This window comes from Zonotrichia albicollis, chromosome 11, assembly GCF_047830755.1.
Source record: "Zonotrichia albicollis isolate bZonAlb1 chromosome 11, bZonAlb1.hap1, whole genome shotgun sequence".
NCBI lineage: Eukaryota > Metazoa > Chordata > Aves > Passeriformes > Passerellidae > Zonotrichia > Zonotrichia albicollis.
Window position 1 is genome coordinate 4,675,917 of NC_133829.1, and position 16,205 is coordinate 4,692,121.

The window sequence follows — 16,205 nt, forward strand, 5'->3', positions numbered from 1 at the left end:
CCCTATTTAACAGGCTTTAATGCAGAAGTATATTGTAGCCATCCTTCTACCAAACAATGTAGCTGAGGAGTCAGCAAAAAATGAAAAAAACATGTTAAACCCAAATTATAATTGCTGCCTTATATCTGACTCTTCTTCCTTTCCGCAGTCCTAATGAACTCTTTAAAGTTTTATTTATTTATTTTTTTATTTCTGACTGACAGATCAAAAATAATTAGCAGAATCAGAAGCAGCCGGGAAGCTTGAAATATTGTGTCTAAATATTTCATATTGCTACTTATAATACCAGCCCTTCAGCTGTAAAAAGGAACCATTCCCTATTTATTCTGTGGTGGTTTATAAATACAGAAGGATAGATTCTTTTTTTTTCCCAGGGCCTGTCTCAACGATGCCATAAATAGAGATTGAGCTATCAGGAGGGAAGAAAAAAAAAAAAAGAGAAAGAATAAAATAAAAGCAAAACCCTGGACAGGAACAGAGACAGACAGATAAATGTATAACTGCATCTGAACAATGTTACGTAGCACATTAGGAGTTGGTAAAAAAAAAAAATCAAATCTATCGCATATTTATAACCTCATAATTAAAATACATTCTTATCTCTCTCCTCTGAAAGGTTGCAGCTTTCTTGGAAGTATTTTGAGTGCATATTTTAAACTCCATGTCTCGAACTGAATTAAGATGAGCTGTTTTGCCCAAGAGTAAAACCTTTGTTTACAATTTAATATTTAACTTTCAGCTGCCTACCCATCGCCATATCATTTTCTTTAGATTTTACCTCTTTACAGTTGCAGGCTTTATTTAAAATGATGTTAGCTCATATCAAATCCTAATTTCTTATCATAAGGAAATGAGTCTATATAATCCAAAACAGTCCCCCTGGTCTGATCGAGGTAAATTGGATGAGAATCTTTCACATTCAAAGGGTTAAAGCTAAACTGAAAACTTTAAAGCAAAGAGATACCAGCAAACAGTGAAAAATGGTACATCTGCTCTCTCTTGACAAGCTTGCATTATATCACATGTAAGGAAGCCCAAATTTTTGAATCTAAGACCAGTTTTAGTTTTTAATAGGAAATAATTACATGGAACTTTATTTCCAGAGAGAATGTCCCTTCCAGCTACAGTGTTTTGCTTTGATCTAAGTATTAACTGGTAATAAAATAACCATATTTTGGATCCTAAGCATATTGATGCTTAGAGGAATGTTATGCTTTCAATCAAATTTTAACTTTAGATTATCCAAAGGTATTCATCCTTCTTTTGTCAGAAACCAATTTGCTCTCTTACTCCTACAGCTACTCACATGTGGTTTGGTACACTTTGTTATTTTATAGTGGAATTTGCACTATTGAGGTGGAAAACTTTTAGGTGGAATGAGATCATGTTCCAGCCTGGCAATTTGGGCTGTTTCTCATACAGACCCCCAGCCCAGCCCTTCTTTACACTTGTTGTGCCCCACCACCATCGCTCACTCTGAGGGTGACCACCGCATCAGGATTTTGTTTTAAATATTCAGATTTTTTAATTTATTAATTTATTTTTTTAAACCTGGAGAATCAATCATCTGGACCCATCCTGAACAATTAACCTCCCCTTTATATTAGAGCCCCAAGTGCAGTACTTCATAAAGACATGAAAAGGACATCCCAGTCAGCAGGACCCGAGCCCAGGCTTGTCACAGAGTATAAAAGGAGAGAGAAGGGGAGTTTTTATCTCTTTGCCCCGCCAATTCTTAATAGTTCTAAGTTTCAGTGTGACAATAAAACAGTTTTGATAACATAGCTCATGGGTTTCTCTGCCACATAAAGTTTTCTTAATAATAAAAAAGAAGAAACTTTATCCCTGCTAAATTAAAATAGGGCAGATGTTGGATATGGTTCATATTAGCCAGCCTTTCACCCCTTTGCCCCTGGCACTAAAGTTCTGACTTTTTCTTTCTACTATGTCTGTTTCTAACTGAAAGGTATTATTCCTGCCCTGGCTCTCTTCTTCTATTTATTTTTTCAGTGTCTAAAATTAAACCTATTCATTTAGCAATATACATTCTATTTCACATTGCTAAACCTGGCCAGAGAGGGGAAACGCTTTCCAAAAAAGTGATGCACCACTGACCTTAAAAGAAAACATGAAGCAGGGAAAGCTGTTCTTAAAAGGTTTATTTCTAGAGAATTTTGTAGCTCTGTTGACATTATAGGGATAATGGCTGTATTGCAATGGGCTTTCAAGGCCCAAGAGGTTTATGTTTTCTTCTGACCGTCAGTCTAATAAAATTTTAAAGGTGCACAAAGTCTCATCACTTTAGATATTTAAAACTAGTTTGAAAAATCTCTTGGGAAACATATTTTATGGTGGATAGCCCCACTGAGAAAGCAGGGGATAGACAAAAAATACCCTGAGTCCAAACCCAAATAAACCCCCCCCAGTTTTTTTCATGCTAGCTCTATGAAAATCCTGGCTATTAAACTCCCAAGGATAGTGCAGCTATTTTCTGCAGGGCTCTGCAGATAGAATTTATTGTCCATTTGGAATGATCAAGTTTAGGCTAATAAAAGGCCCTCTGTAAGCAGAAATGCCCAAGTTGATGTTTGGCAGAGTTTTCAATGGTGGAGTTTATACAGGACGGGGGCTCTGCACTATTTGAAATAACTCCCATCCCAGCAGCTGAAGATGATCTGACACACAGGCAAACCTTAGCAGGCAGTGACTGAAGGTTAATCAGCGCTGCTTTCTGAGCTGGCTGCTTGAAAGCAGGAAAAAGTGAAAGCTGCTTTCTCTAACCCTTCCCTATGCTAAGGTGCTGCTAACTTTTATGATTTTTTCCCCCCTTCCTCTTTTACTATCTGTCTTTGTGCCTGAGGGCCAGTGAAAGAACACTGCAGATTCTAGATTGCTTTCAGAGTTTCCCTTTGCTGATGATGGATTACCATGTCAATTTAAACGGCATAGGATTAATTTGTTTCAATGATTTCTCTTTAGGCTGAACGCCAGTCTTTTTTTTTCTATCTCTCTCCTTGCTCTTCAGAAAAAAATAATAACAATAATAATAATAAATCCTTAAACCCCCCCAAACACTTTTGAGATCCCATGTTAAAAAGACAATAATAGAAATAGACAAGTTAGGTGTAATGTTGCAACACAGTTGTAGGTTTGAGTGTTTTTATCTCATTCTAAGGGGCTGCAGCATACAGTCAGTCACATTAAAATGAAATTGGATCCAACGTTTATTCAATAAATACTTGTCTTGTAGGTAATCCAGAACAGAGTGCTTTTGACACATAAGGACTTAATTTGTCTTGGATAACAAGTTATTAATATGGCACATTTAAACTTGCCACCTACAATAAGGTCATTTAGATCTATAATACGACTCACGAGAGAACTTCATAAAGCCAGAAACAAAGTTTGAGGCTGCCTCTGCGGCGCGGAGCAGACGCATGGCTCACGGTTTGCTCTTTTCAGAAGAAAGTTCAGAGCAAGTAGGAGCCACCCAAACCCAAATGGTGTGCATCTGCTCCTCTTTGAAAGGCAAAACGTAAATGGAGTAAGGAGGGGAGAGAGAGGGAAAAAAAAAAAAAAGAGGAACCCAAACACACATTTTTGAATGAGTAAGCTTTAAAGCTGTGCTGCGTCTGCTCGCAAACTCATCGCAGCTTTGAAAGTGAAAAAACAACATTTGGTTCAGAGTGGAAATTCGCCTGCATTTGCACCCTACCTCTTCCATGTGCTTCGCAATTTACTCGCTTTTAATAATAAGTGAGGAAGTTGGAACATAATCCACCCATAAATGTTATTGCTGTAATTTGACTGCTCTGTGTTTGTTCATGCATTAGTAGTATATGTAAAGCGAAGTGGGGATGGATGGTGGGGATCCCTGTGCAGCGTGAACAAACAGAGCTCTTTGGGATTTCAACACCCAAACATCCTGCAATTGTTTTCAGTTCTAGTTTCAGATCTGTCCAAACCCTGTGGTGCCTGCAAGAGGTGCATCAGGAAGGGAATATTGAGGGAATGCTGCTCGGGACGTGTTTGGTGAGTGGCAATTCGGTCTCCACGCTGTGTCCCTGAGCTTTGTTATTCTGCTTTTCTGTGCTAAGCTCTTGGCTGCTCTTGCCCTGGCAGATTCTGTCTCTTTAAGTAACTAAATCTCATTTTTAAGCTATTCCTGGGAAAAGGATGTTACACATGAGTAGAAAAATGCAGGCAAGAAAGGCTAATTGAATGAAAAGAGAGAATTAGGTTAAAAATAGAGTACAATCTAGTATCACATTTTCACTAGTGTAACCTGAAATGAAGGTGTCTCCAAGTCCCCAGTGATGCCAGAGTGTTTAGATGTTGGGCACAGATGGAGACACCTATTGAAATGTGTCTGAAGAAGATTAATAGGACTTGTCAGTGTTGGGAAAGCACTGCTTTGCTGTAAATTTCTACTAGCACAAGATGAATTACCGATGAATGCTCAGTTATCAACCCCATCACTATCATTGGACACTAAATCAAATTGAGCAGTTATCTACAATCAGAAAATTTCTTTTAAAAGTAGGCATACACCTTTAGGCTTAAACTCTTTAATAAGACAATATCCTCGATGGTATGTGTGTGTTCACAAAAAAAGATATGATTAAAAGTTTCTATAGAAAAAGCTTCTGTTCAGAAATGAACTCCAAGTTCAGTGTGAAATCAGGGCTGTCAAACAATAGAAGATATTCAGAAAATGCTGGTTATATAATACAGAGTTCTGATGGGGGTCTGATCCAAAAGGAATTTTCATGCATGTCGTTAGATTTTGGATCCATCCCTATTTATGAGAGGTTTTTTACAATCTCTGCTCTCCCTTATTTATGGTCATGATAAACACACCCCTTCTCTCTACCTTAAAGACTGAGCATCCAAATCATACATTAATGCAAAACAGCCATCATGACTCAGGATATATGTATAATAATATTACCACCCCCTAACATATTTAGGAAATAACAACTTAATATAATGAACTATGTGATGAAAGAGTCAATGAATAATATTTTAGCTGAGAATATTTCTTTCTCTCCTTTATGAAAGGGGAAACTGTCACGAGCAAAACTACCACAAGCATTTATCAGCCCACTCCTGAAGAATATTACCTGCATTTACCATCTGATGCTGCTGATGACAATGATATTAAATAAGCACTGCATACTTTTAGTTTCTAGGATTTCTTTCCCTCTCACACAGACACTGCATACTATATCCAAGGAGATTTATCATGGTGCTTTTTCCAAAGTCAATTTTTCCCTTTTTTTAGAGACAAGGGCAGTCATTTGTGTTTAGGGAGGGAGACAGGTACAGAGCCTTTATCTGATCTGCGTCCCCAGCCACCAGCACCTCCTTAATCGACGGCAGACCCCCACTCTGGAGGATCTGGCCCTGTCTGGGTTATTTCTTAGCCAGGGAATGTTTCCTTCCCTTCATCTCCTCATGTCTCACCTGCGATTCACTTTGTTTTTTGAGAAGGGAATAACGTGCTGTTTACCACACACCCCGGTTTCAAAGCCTTTGTGCGTTTCTCATCTCCAGCCAAAGCTTATTATTTACCACCCTAAAAATCCACCAGGGTAAGGGATAGCAGAAGTTATTTTCCTCGTTTTTACACCCCAATTTTCTCACAGCAAATGCCCTGCATTAGGAGCAGATCCCACTCAGATGGAAGTTATTAACTTTCAGCAGAACGGGGCGATTTCAGCCAGCCACAGCCTGTGCCCTTCGAACACGGTCGCTTTGCAGCATCCCCGTGTTTATTTTTTTTCTTTGGAGGGCATGATTCTTTAAACATATTTGTTTTACACAGAGCAGCAGTTGAATCCTAACTTTTTTTTTTCCCCCCACAAACACGTAAAGAGAATATTAATAGGGAATATTAACAGAGGTGAGTGCAGCATGAAGCTAGTTAGGGTGTAGTAGCTGAGAAATATGAACTAGTGAACATAATCCATAAACTCCATTTGGTTACTATAATAGTCCAATCTGTATTTATTACAACCCCACTCTGATGCTTATACAACTGCAATTGCTAGATTTATACACTCTAATGATTTCACAATAGGAAAAACCTGTGTCTTTATCTTTCTTTTCCTGTCCAAAATAACCCCTTCCACATATACTTCAGGCTTCTCCGGACCTTGTCTGGGTTTAATCACAGGCTTTGGGACAAAATGTGCATTATTAAGAAGTATAAATATTTTCAGAAGCAATCAAAGGGTTGAAAGATTGATTCGGCATGTAGATTGGATTTAATTCGAAGCAGCTTTGTTCTAATGAGGACTACTGGGATACAAAGACGGCAGCCGCTTATGGCCACCAGTTGGGAACTTCCACTCGCTGCAGCAACCTGTCAAGAATTCCAAGGAACTGCCAGGTACTGAGCAGAGAAGTGCTGGGGAGGATGCTGGTCTATTGTTTGCAGCCTCCTTGTGAGGCTGGGTTAAGATTTCATAAGTCTCTATTTTACCAAAATGACAATTCAGCTTCTTGCTGCCCACAGGGACAAATCTTGCAGTCCCTTGCTTGGGGGAAACCCCTATGGACTTTGTGGGTGGCTTTGCCTTGAGGGAAAGGTGGCAAAGCTTGGCTGAGCCTCAACTCCAGCCAAGTTTGGGAGCTGTCTAGCAATTTGTCCTGCTCCCAGACCTGGCTGCTTTCGCAGTGATTTGTTCCATTCAGTTTTGTTATCTGCTATCTAGATGTGATGGGACCTTTTTGCATAGGGAGGTGTTTATCCCTGGGGAGAATGACAGCTCTGTAAGGCTTGGAAGCTCCTGTCCTTGTTGGGTGACCCAGCAATGTCCAACAAAACATTCTTGGGATGATGCTGAACCAAAGGGGACCTTGACTGCTTTCCCCTCAGACCTAGAAATCCCCAACAGCAAGATGTGAGTGTGGCCCTGGGGGGTGTCGCGTCACAGGTGCTTGGTTTCCCAAATGCCGAGCGTACAGTCAGAATCACAGGACATACAGGATCAAACACGGACCAGTTTCTCTCTCCCCTTAGCCCCCCCTTGCCTACTTTTGTCCATAAAAGCAATAGAAAGAGAGAAAGCTTGAATTTTCTGAACTGTTTCACCCATCCACAGCTGGAATTCCAAAGCGAAATGAAAATGCGTTTAAAATCAACCCTACATGGGAGCCTGAGAGAACAAGTTTTCCTTTGTTGTAGGGTATAGTATTATTTGCTGTAGGTTTTTGATATACATTCTAAATTAGGCCTGCAAAGGAATGCTTCATCTTTAATTCATCACTCTCAGCTGAAAGAGATTAGCAATGTCTAGCACGCACCCTTCGTATGGTGCTGACCTCATCAAGTATGGCCTGAAATTAATTAGCCTCATTCATTCCAAATGGAAAAGGATAATGGAGCTGCATTTTAGAGATGACCATCACAAATTGTATGCAGCATATTTAAAATCTTTCCCCCCTTGCTCCCCTCCCCATTAAAAAAAAAAAAAACTATGTAGATTAAAATTCTTTCCAGAACTTGCAATATGTCGGAGTTATCGAGGCATTAGGAGCAGAAACCATTCCGTTTTTATTTGTGGAACTGGGAGCCACATTTTGTATGTGTGGCTGTAAAAGCAGCAAGCCCGTCTTAATGGCAGAACACCTGGAATTAATTTGATATTTCCAGGTGCTCTGGCAAACTGGGACATCAAGCACTTGATGTTTAAACATTCTTCCACTAGCTTGCTTAAATCAATATGAAAGTGGTGTCCCTTTGTCATTCATACATGCAAAGTGCTAGCACAAACTCCAGCTTGGCTTCAGAGTCCTACATCACTCATAATCTAATTAGAAATCAGAGCAGAGCTGAAGCAGCATTCTTTGTGGATTCTTGGGCAGCAAATAGGGATACTTGTCTTTTGTTTCCCTCCTCGATTGCATCGTTCACAAGCTTTCACACCACATCTCTAAAGGTGGTTAGGTGCCTCAAGATGTTGACAGGCATGAAGGACAAGATTATTTAGGTGCCTAACCCGGGTGATTTCAAATGGAATTAAGCAACTGGATGTTACTGGGCTGGGAGGGGGGATGGTGGTGATGTGGGGATGGGGGGGGTGAAAAAAAAAAAAAAGCGGCCAGTGCATATTAAAAGCTCTAATTTGTTGTCCTAAACTCTAGCAATGTGGGTGATGTTTTTGCAGGGTAAAATTGCCTGCAGGGTACGTTTGCTGGAGCCTGTGAATTCCTCCTGAGGTCGGTGGGTACCGGGTGCTGGGCAGCACAGCCTCTCCTGACCGGGCACGGTGGGCTCCAGCTGCTTCCCAAGAGACAGGGACAGTGATGAAGAACGTGGGATTTCCCACAGGAATTTGGAAGATGCCCATGTCTAAGGCAATGGTGAGGATTGGGCCAAAATCCAGCCTTGATTCCTTCATCCGAGTGACCCTGTGCTGACCCATAGCTGCTGATGGATCGCAGCGACGTGGACCTTCCTCCCTCCCTCCCTCCTCGCTGCCCTGCATCAGATCACCAGGAGCACCTGAAAGCACTGTGAGTAAGAGATACATTTTTTTCTCACACAAGCAATTCATTGCAAAACTTCAGATTTTGAAATGACAAGGTCAAAATGGCTCATATCTGCAATGCTGGGGCTTGGGGAACATTCTTGCAGTTCTTATACCCGGGTCTGGAACACAGGGAAAACATTTTGTGATATTGTACTATAATCACCTCATACCCAGAAAAATGGAGAATTAATTATTTCTCTTTTCACACAAACAAACATTTATCTTCCAAAGACTCCATTCATTAAGAACTGCCATTGAATCCAAGATTGAACCTATTGTTATTAATCCTAAATGAATTCAAGTTTGTCTACTATGAACAAAGCTGCTCGCCATCTGATAATCCAAATTTGCTCAGGAAAAAAGAATGAGCAAATGTTAGAAGCAGCAGGTGAAATCATACCACAGTTATTAAGCCTTCTTTCAGGGGAAGCACAGGATAGATTAAATTGTTATGTTAGGCCATGTTGTGAGTCCACGTCAATTTTGTCTGAGATCTTATCTTAGCTCAGAACTGTTTCCTCCTAAATTAAACAATGTTGAAGACATGAGAAGCATATTGACCCAAAGATTCAAAACTTTGGATTCAGCAGACTTCTGATCTTTTGTCCACAGAGTATCAACTTGTAGAGCTGTGGAATATTAAATAATCATGATTATCTTCAACTTGCCCAAGTTCATTTGTCATTCTGGGACTCTGGCACAGATTCTCCTTGCTGTTTTTTTTTACAGAACCAGGCATTGATTTTGCCTGCTAGCTTGGTATCATTTGCCACTGACCTTATAGACTGTGGACCTATCCTAATATTAAGTCTCATGCACCAACTGTGGGCTGTAATTCCATCTCTTCACCTCTCTTTTGCAAACACCATTGTCCATAAAGCAGCAAACAAAAATCTCACAATCAAAACAACTGAATTATGCTGGTACTTCGATCAGCTCTTATCAGGCACAGGCAGTTCTTGAGATTCAGAAATAGAGTGTAATTCACCTGGGATAAGAAATCAAATTTAAAAATGAGCTGAACAGACATTTTTAGGAATACGTAAATTTCTAAATAAACCAGCTTTTTAATTCCACCTGTTCTGTATTAGAACAAATCAATATTGTCGGCACTTGGAGATGAGTTTCAGCTGTCATAATTAAATATCATCCTGCTTCTTGCAGCACAGCCAAACAAGGATTTTACTCTTGACACAAGAGTTTCCTCAAGTAGGGACAACTCACTTATTACAGTGGATCCACATAGTTCCATCATGTTTTAGAAAACAAATCTCTACCAAAAAACACAGCACGATTCATCCCTGGCATCAGAGCACTGAAGAGATGGAGTAATAGAAGAAATAATATATTTTAAATGCTTTTTAAATACAAACATAATGATGATGAATTAAATAATGTGATCTACCCAGCCGGACTTCTAATTATCTACATGCAAACCTCATGCTCATTCATCACTTCATTCTCTTCAGCTGTAATCCTGATTTTTGGTAGACACCAACACAGAGTCATAAGTTTGAATGGTAAGGGAAACAAGGACAGTGCAAAGCTGTATATTAACTTAGACAAGTAGGATGTCATTGCCAGCCTGAATTTGTTGATGAAACCAGGCATTAAGCAAACAAATCTTCAGCCACTGAAGCACAAGTTTGCTGACTTTAAGTAATGACATCCAGGAGGTGACACAGTGGATTTACACCAGCAAGTACCCATGGACTAATAATGGCCACTCAGCCCTGACAAAATAACGAGACAAAATAGAGATTCACCTCTCCCCTGAAAAGAAAGATTTTGTTTTTCCAAACGTTCAAGAATCTGGGTTTGATCTTCTTTGAGGATGGGGAAGAACTTTTGTCTCTGAAGAACCGAGCCAATGGAGTCACTTGGTCAATCCCCATTTGCATCCAGCAGAGACCATGGAGATGGTCAATGGTACAAAAAGGTATCAGCTCCCAATCTAGGGGCTGAGGTTTGTTTCCTTTTGTACCAGATATTGGTGATCTATAGTGGTTTCACCTAAATCCCTGTACATTGCAGGTCCACATGCACATGGTGACTTCATGTGCTGAAAACATAAGTGTGACCAGGAGCCATCATAGTTCTTTGTCCCAGCTAAACTATTTAGCTCCCCTTCTGCAATGTTTTCTTTCCATACATCCTAATTCTCCCATCCCTTTCCCCTAATAACAACATAAATGAGGACTCCACAGGTGTAATTACAGTAATAGTTCTTTTACTGCAAATCCTGGAAGCCTGTAACCTGTAATTCACTTTTTCTGATAGTCTCCTATTCCAACACTAGACGTTATTTTAAAATGTCTAGGACCTGAAAGCTAAATTTATAGTGATAGATAATAGTAATGGAAACCAAGCATCCTCCTTAGCTCAGACTTTAGAGCTGTGCCATATCTCTTGGCCAATTGTTGCCTTGTACACCTAGAAATATCATACCCACCACTCCCACAGTGATTCAAGCATCAGAGTTAAGCAGAAGGGAGCAAAATACATCTCAATTTGTTTATTTTAAAGTATGAACCTATAAAAACTCAAGACATGCTAACATGCCATGTCTTTTTTTGAATTCTGGGGCAATTATTGCTTCTCCACAGTGAATCTGCCATATTTCTGATAACAGCAGCTACCCTTCTTTTCTAGGGATGAGCCATCACAAGATCATGATTGGAAAGCAGGGGGACCAAGCACTCAAAGGTGGCAGATGCAGCTGGTTCCCTGGCCCTGAGCTCAGCTCTTGGTCATGGCACAAGAGGCCAGAGGTGGGAACTCTTTCTGTCTTGGCTGCTCCTCATCAGTGCTTTGAGCTGAACAAAGCCCTGAGAACCAAGGAAACCCGAGTGCACCACCAGGGATTTGCTCCTCTCTGCACCTGAAGCACAGCACAAAGTTCCGCCCTTTGCTTCTGCAGGTAGGAGCTCAATATAATTTACAGATTTAAGTTTTAGTTAGAAGCAAGGCAATAATCCTAAAATAACTCATGCAAATGGTCACCCTCTTCTAGAACTGACTTTTTTTGTCATTTTCTCTCCATTTTCTGGGTGAAGCAGCCATGCTGTTACATACCCTACTTGATAGCTGAGAAGAACAAACTGACAAATATTTTTAATATGCTGCAGCTTATCAACACCCCAGTGAATAAAGGGCAAATGAGATTTTCCACTGGTTATTCATAGATCTACGTGGAGATGCTGATAATCTGCCATTTAGTCCAGAGACTGGACAGAAATAAATCACCAGATAAAATACAATATTCCTAGTGAAATCCTTTATGGAATGTGTTCTTGTCCCAAACCCCTCCTGGAACAGGCACAGCAATGCTCCCTGAGACCTGGCAGCCCTTCTAAGTGAGCATATGGTCTGCTCAGCTCTCTCAGTGCTGGTGCAGGGCGAGTAAACACACTGAACTGTCAGAGCAAACAGGGGGCTCTTTAATAGCAAGAAATTCTGTGCCTGCTTCAAACTCCATCACTACTCCAGAAATGGATTTCCCTTCTCTGCTGGAGCGTGCACTGTTTGCAGGAAGGGCAGGAAAAAAAGTGAGAGAGTTTCCCTGAATGGTGTCTGTGACCATCTCCCATAAAGCTGTGGAAGGGTTTTGGTGTGTCAAAAGTTGCATTTTCTGGGGATGCTACATCGCCTTCCCCGTTCTTTTGAGACGTCTCCTGATGCATTATAACTTGCTCAGTCATTGGAATAGAAAGAGGGGCCTGAAGGTAAAAATCCCAGTGTTAATCAAGGCTGGCAAAGGGCAGAACATGAGCTGCAGTAATTGTTTTTGTGAGGGAATCAACAGAGCCGGGCTCGTCGGCGCTGGCAAACAGATCCGGTCCTGCCTCTGTGTGCTCCTCACACGGGCAGAACATTGCCCTGAAATCACTGCAGCAGGGATCAGGCCAGGAATGAGCAGCTAAGTTGCAAAGCAAATTAATTCCTGCCAAAAAAGTTCAGCTATGCTCAGAAGTATGTAAAGTGTCTGATTTGAGAAGTGTCAAGTAGCATTTGTGACCAATTATCCAAGATGAAGGGGGCAGAGCTATGTTTACATGTACTAATCTTCAGCCAAAGTTTGAAAACTCTAATTCATGGACACGCATCAAATTTCCTTTCCAGGCTTGGCATTTGCCTGTACGCACGCATGCACATTGCTCGGGGATGACAGGAAAACATGATTATGACTTGCAAATAATACAAACAAAAAAAAAAAGAAAAAGCAAGAAGAGCTGCCATGCAGCAGCAGCGTGGTAATTAAACCTGTACTGTGATATGCAAAAAGAATCATGGACCACTGTATGGGTAAAATAGCTTTATCAGCTGTGCTGAAATATGATGTGTGGTGTGTCTGTATTGTTATTTTTCCACAACCTGTGAAGCTCTGGGAAATGATCTACACAAAAGAACAAGAAGTAAAAGCTGCCTCTGCCATCTTCTGTTTAATTAACATAGGTATACCAATTTAATGCAATTAATCAAGATAGGAGGGATTAAACAGTAACTCAACTGACAACGACAGAGTTAGCATTGCTGTGGCATGAGAAGGGCTGCAAAATGAGAGTGCGAACACTGTGAGGAAGAACAAGCTGGCTGCAGTTTTGGGAGGTTTATGCAGATGTATTGAAATTTAGGGGCAGCTGATTTTTCATGTGGCCAAGTGTTTATCTGCCCCTGCCCTTTCCTTTACCCTCTCAGACCTTCCAGGGTAATCCCCAGAGTGGCAACAACTTTTAAAGCGATTCCTCTTTCTTCTAACAGATTCCTGATGCTAAAGGTCTGACCTTAAAATGAGCAGTGCATAGGGCAAGAGTGGGTACTGCAGTGAGCTTCTGGCCTTCAACCCTTCCAAATACAGCTATTTTGGTAACCAGAACACTATATTCACCATGGGTGAGGGAACAGAGCCTTTCAGTGCTGGGCTTCTCGGCACATTAACTCTCTCAGTGCTGGATTCTGGGTCCCTGTGTGAGTTGCCTGTGCCTATTTAAGACCATAAATACAGATTTGCAGAAGCCTGCAGCATTTTGTAACTTCATGGTTGTGTTTTAGTGCCTGATGCACCCAAAAACTGGATTGAATCCTGTGGATTTCCATGTGGATCTGGGAAGGACTGTAATCACACGCAGCTGAGAGTGGCTCAGACTTGGATTTCTGGTTGGCAGGAGAGGCACAGCCTGGTTTGCTACAATGCAACTGTCCTCATTAATGTTCCTCAAGCCCTGATGTACTGGGACCGCCATGGTTGGGTCAGAAGATGGCTGAGTTTTCCAGGCTCATTCTCTTGTCTTCAGAATGTTAAATTGGGTGATAATGAGTAGTAACTGTGTCCTTTTTTATGGTGAAGTTGACACTTGGCTTCTAGTAAACAGACACAGAGATGACCCTCCTCATTTCGCACAGGTCACCAAACAGCCCTGGAATGGTAGGGGTTATTGGCCATTTACCAAACTCTGTTTGACTTGGGTTCATGGGTGAGAGATGAAAGGCTCTATATTGCATTACCAATCCCTGGGGCCAGCCAGTCTCCCTAAAGAAGCATTTCATTTAGCAAGGCAACTGCTGGCCCATGGGAATCCGAGACTCGGGAAAAAGAGGACACAGTTTCAATTGCAAATGTTTCCTCAGGGCAGATGTCTTAAAGCCACACAGAAACTCACTGCTTCAGTGTCACAATAGTTGCTCCAGGACACTTAATGACCAGCAGATTTCCCCCTTTAATTAATCTCCCCTTTTTCCCAAGAAAACATCCGTTAGGTTCCTTGTGGTTTTTCTGCCTCTGCCCTGCTGCTCTGTCCATCTCCCTGGGGCAAGACCATTGCAGTAGTTGTGAACTGTTACCTTTTCCAAGAGCTTCAAAATTGAAACAGATGAAGCAAGGAGCCCTGGTAACACACTTAGAGGTTTTGGGCTCTTGGGAGGAGAAATGAGTACTCCTGAAGTGCCCAAATATTTTCCTTACCCTAGAGCAAAGATGCTGACTGATTTTCTTGGTTATAGTAGAGTGGTCATTGGGGTAGTCCAAGTGATGCCTTTTTTACAGATAATGGATGTGGTGATTGATGGCTACAGGAAGAAGAATATTTGATTCAGACCAAGAATTCAACCCAGACTTGTCCTGATTTTCCTATGATCTGAAAATCCAGTGTTGTTCCAAATTCATTATGACTGATTAAAATCCCTTTTCAGTTTCCCCCCTCTCTGTTTGTGATGTGAGTCATGAGACATTCAGAAGTTGCATTTGTTGTTTGAGAGTTTTACATCATGGTTGTAATAGTGCATCTGCCAAGTCAGCAGGTCCTTCTCTGTGTTTGTTTATTTGTTTACCACTCCATTTCCAGCAAGTTCTTGTTACCCAATTCCTGCTGACAACAGAGGAAGAGGCACAAGTCAGCTCAGAAAATGAACGACTAGAAGGTAAGTGAAAAGAATAGTAAACACAGGCCATTCATGTAACAGGATCCGATTCATTTTTATGCCAGGGAGATTTTTTAAATGGGACTTCTCCCAGTGGAGAGCTCTCAGTGCTCAAGGCCTGTTTCACTAAAAAGACAATACATAATTATTCTGAGCTTATTATTATATTTTTATCACTGTTTTTCCAGTTGCAAGGAGTGAGGGCAGAGATGAGATCAGGACCAGATCATTGTGCAGCTCACAGGGCTGCAGGACCCTGTGGAGGTAAATGCACCCAGGCTGAAGGTTCAGGTGACAGGTCTGAGATGGGAGAATCCATCAAAATCCAGCAAAAATGGGGACTCAGCCTCCTGAGCTCCTCAGTCCTGGGCTCCTGCTGCTTGTTGCTTTCAGCATCTTTTCCCTTCACACTTATTTTGAATCACCGAAATGATGAATTGAAAAAATGTCATGTCATTTAAAGCACTCTTTATTGTATTTATAGGAAACAGATTATCTGTTCTCTGAGGATAGTGGAAACTGAGTATGATGAGCTCATCTGGAGAAAATGTAGGTTGGGTGTGACAGAGAAACTTGTGTTTTATACCTCAGTGACATCTTAATTTCTGGTTTTGGTATGACAGACTCAGTGATACTGAACCATGCCAGTTCCTGCTTTCAGGCTGGGGTCACAAGTTGGACTTGGAAGAAGAAACTTCCATGCAGAGATGTGACTGCAGTGTGAATACTGTGCCAGGGTAAGAGAAATTTTGTTTAATTCGGGGTGTCTACAATATGTAAAGTCCATACAAAGTCTGTTGTTCATCCCAGCCTAGCTAAACTGCATTTGACCACCGCTTGTTCAACCCAGTAAAATATACCTGGGTACCACAGCAACACTTGCTCTATTTATATTAATATTATTTTGCCAGATCAGCCCTTTAGAATTTAGCATTTAATTCATAAAGGATTCTATAACACATGCCCAGTTGTGCTCTCTCTCTACTTCCTGATGATTTGGGTGATTTTCTCTAGCCAATTTATATTTTAATTAGTTGTAACACTTTACTTTCTAATTTGAACAACTGAGACTTTAAAAATAAAGAAAAAAGCTAAAAAATAACTCTCAAAGTCTGAATGGATTCACATTATAATTTTCTGTTCAGTATTTGCAGGTCCTGGGTTATTTTAGGTGATATTTTCATGTTGACTGCTCTGTGTTAGTTCTGCTCAGACAGAATGCAGTGACAGTGGATTATGTGTTATAAG

General features: G+C 40.9%; 1 long non-coding RNA gene across 27 annotated transcripts in view; it reads left to right on the forward strand.

The window, feature by feature from the left end:
* Positions 1–16,205, forward strand: part of LOC102069628 (uncharacterized) — a 77,279-nt gene that overhangs the window by 11,231 nt on the left and 49,843 nt on the right. For 26 of the 27 annotated variants that reach the window (XR_012582094.1, XR_012582112.1, XR_012582105.1 and 23 more), the window contains 4 exons: positions 3,942–4,032; positions 6,146–6,394; positions 8,175–8,523; positions 11,193–15,694. This is a non-coding gene — a long non-coding RNA (uncharacterized LOC102069628). The remainder of the gene's footprint in view (positions 1–3,941; positions 4,033–6,145; positions 6,395–8,174; positions 8,524–11,192; positions 15,695–16,205) is intronic. The other variant, XR_012582100.1, reaches the window with a different exon arrangement.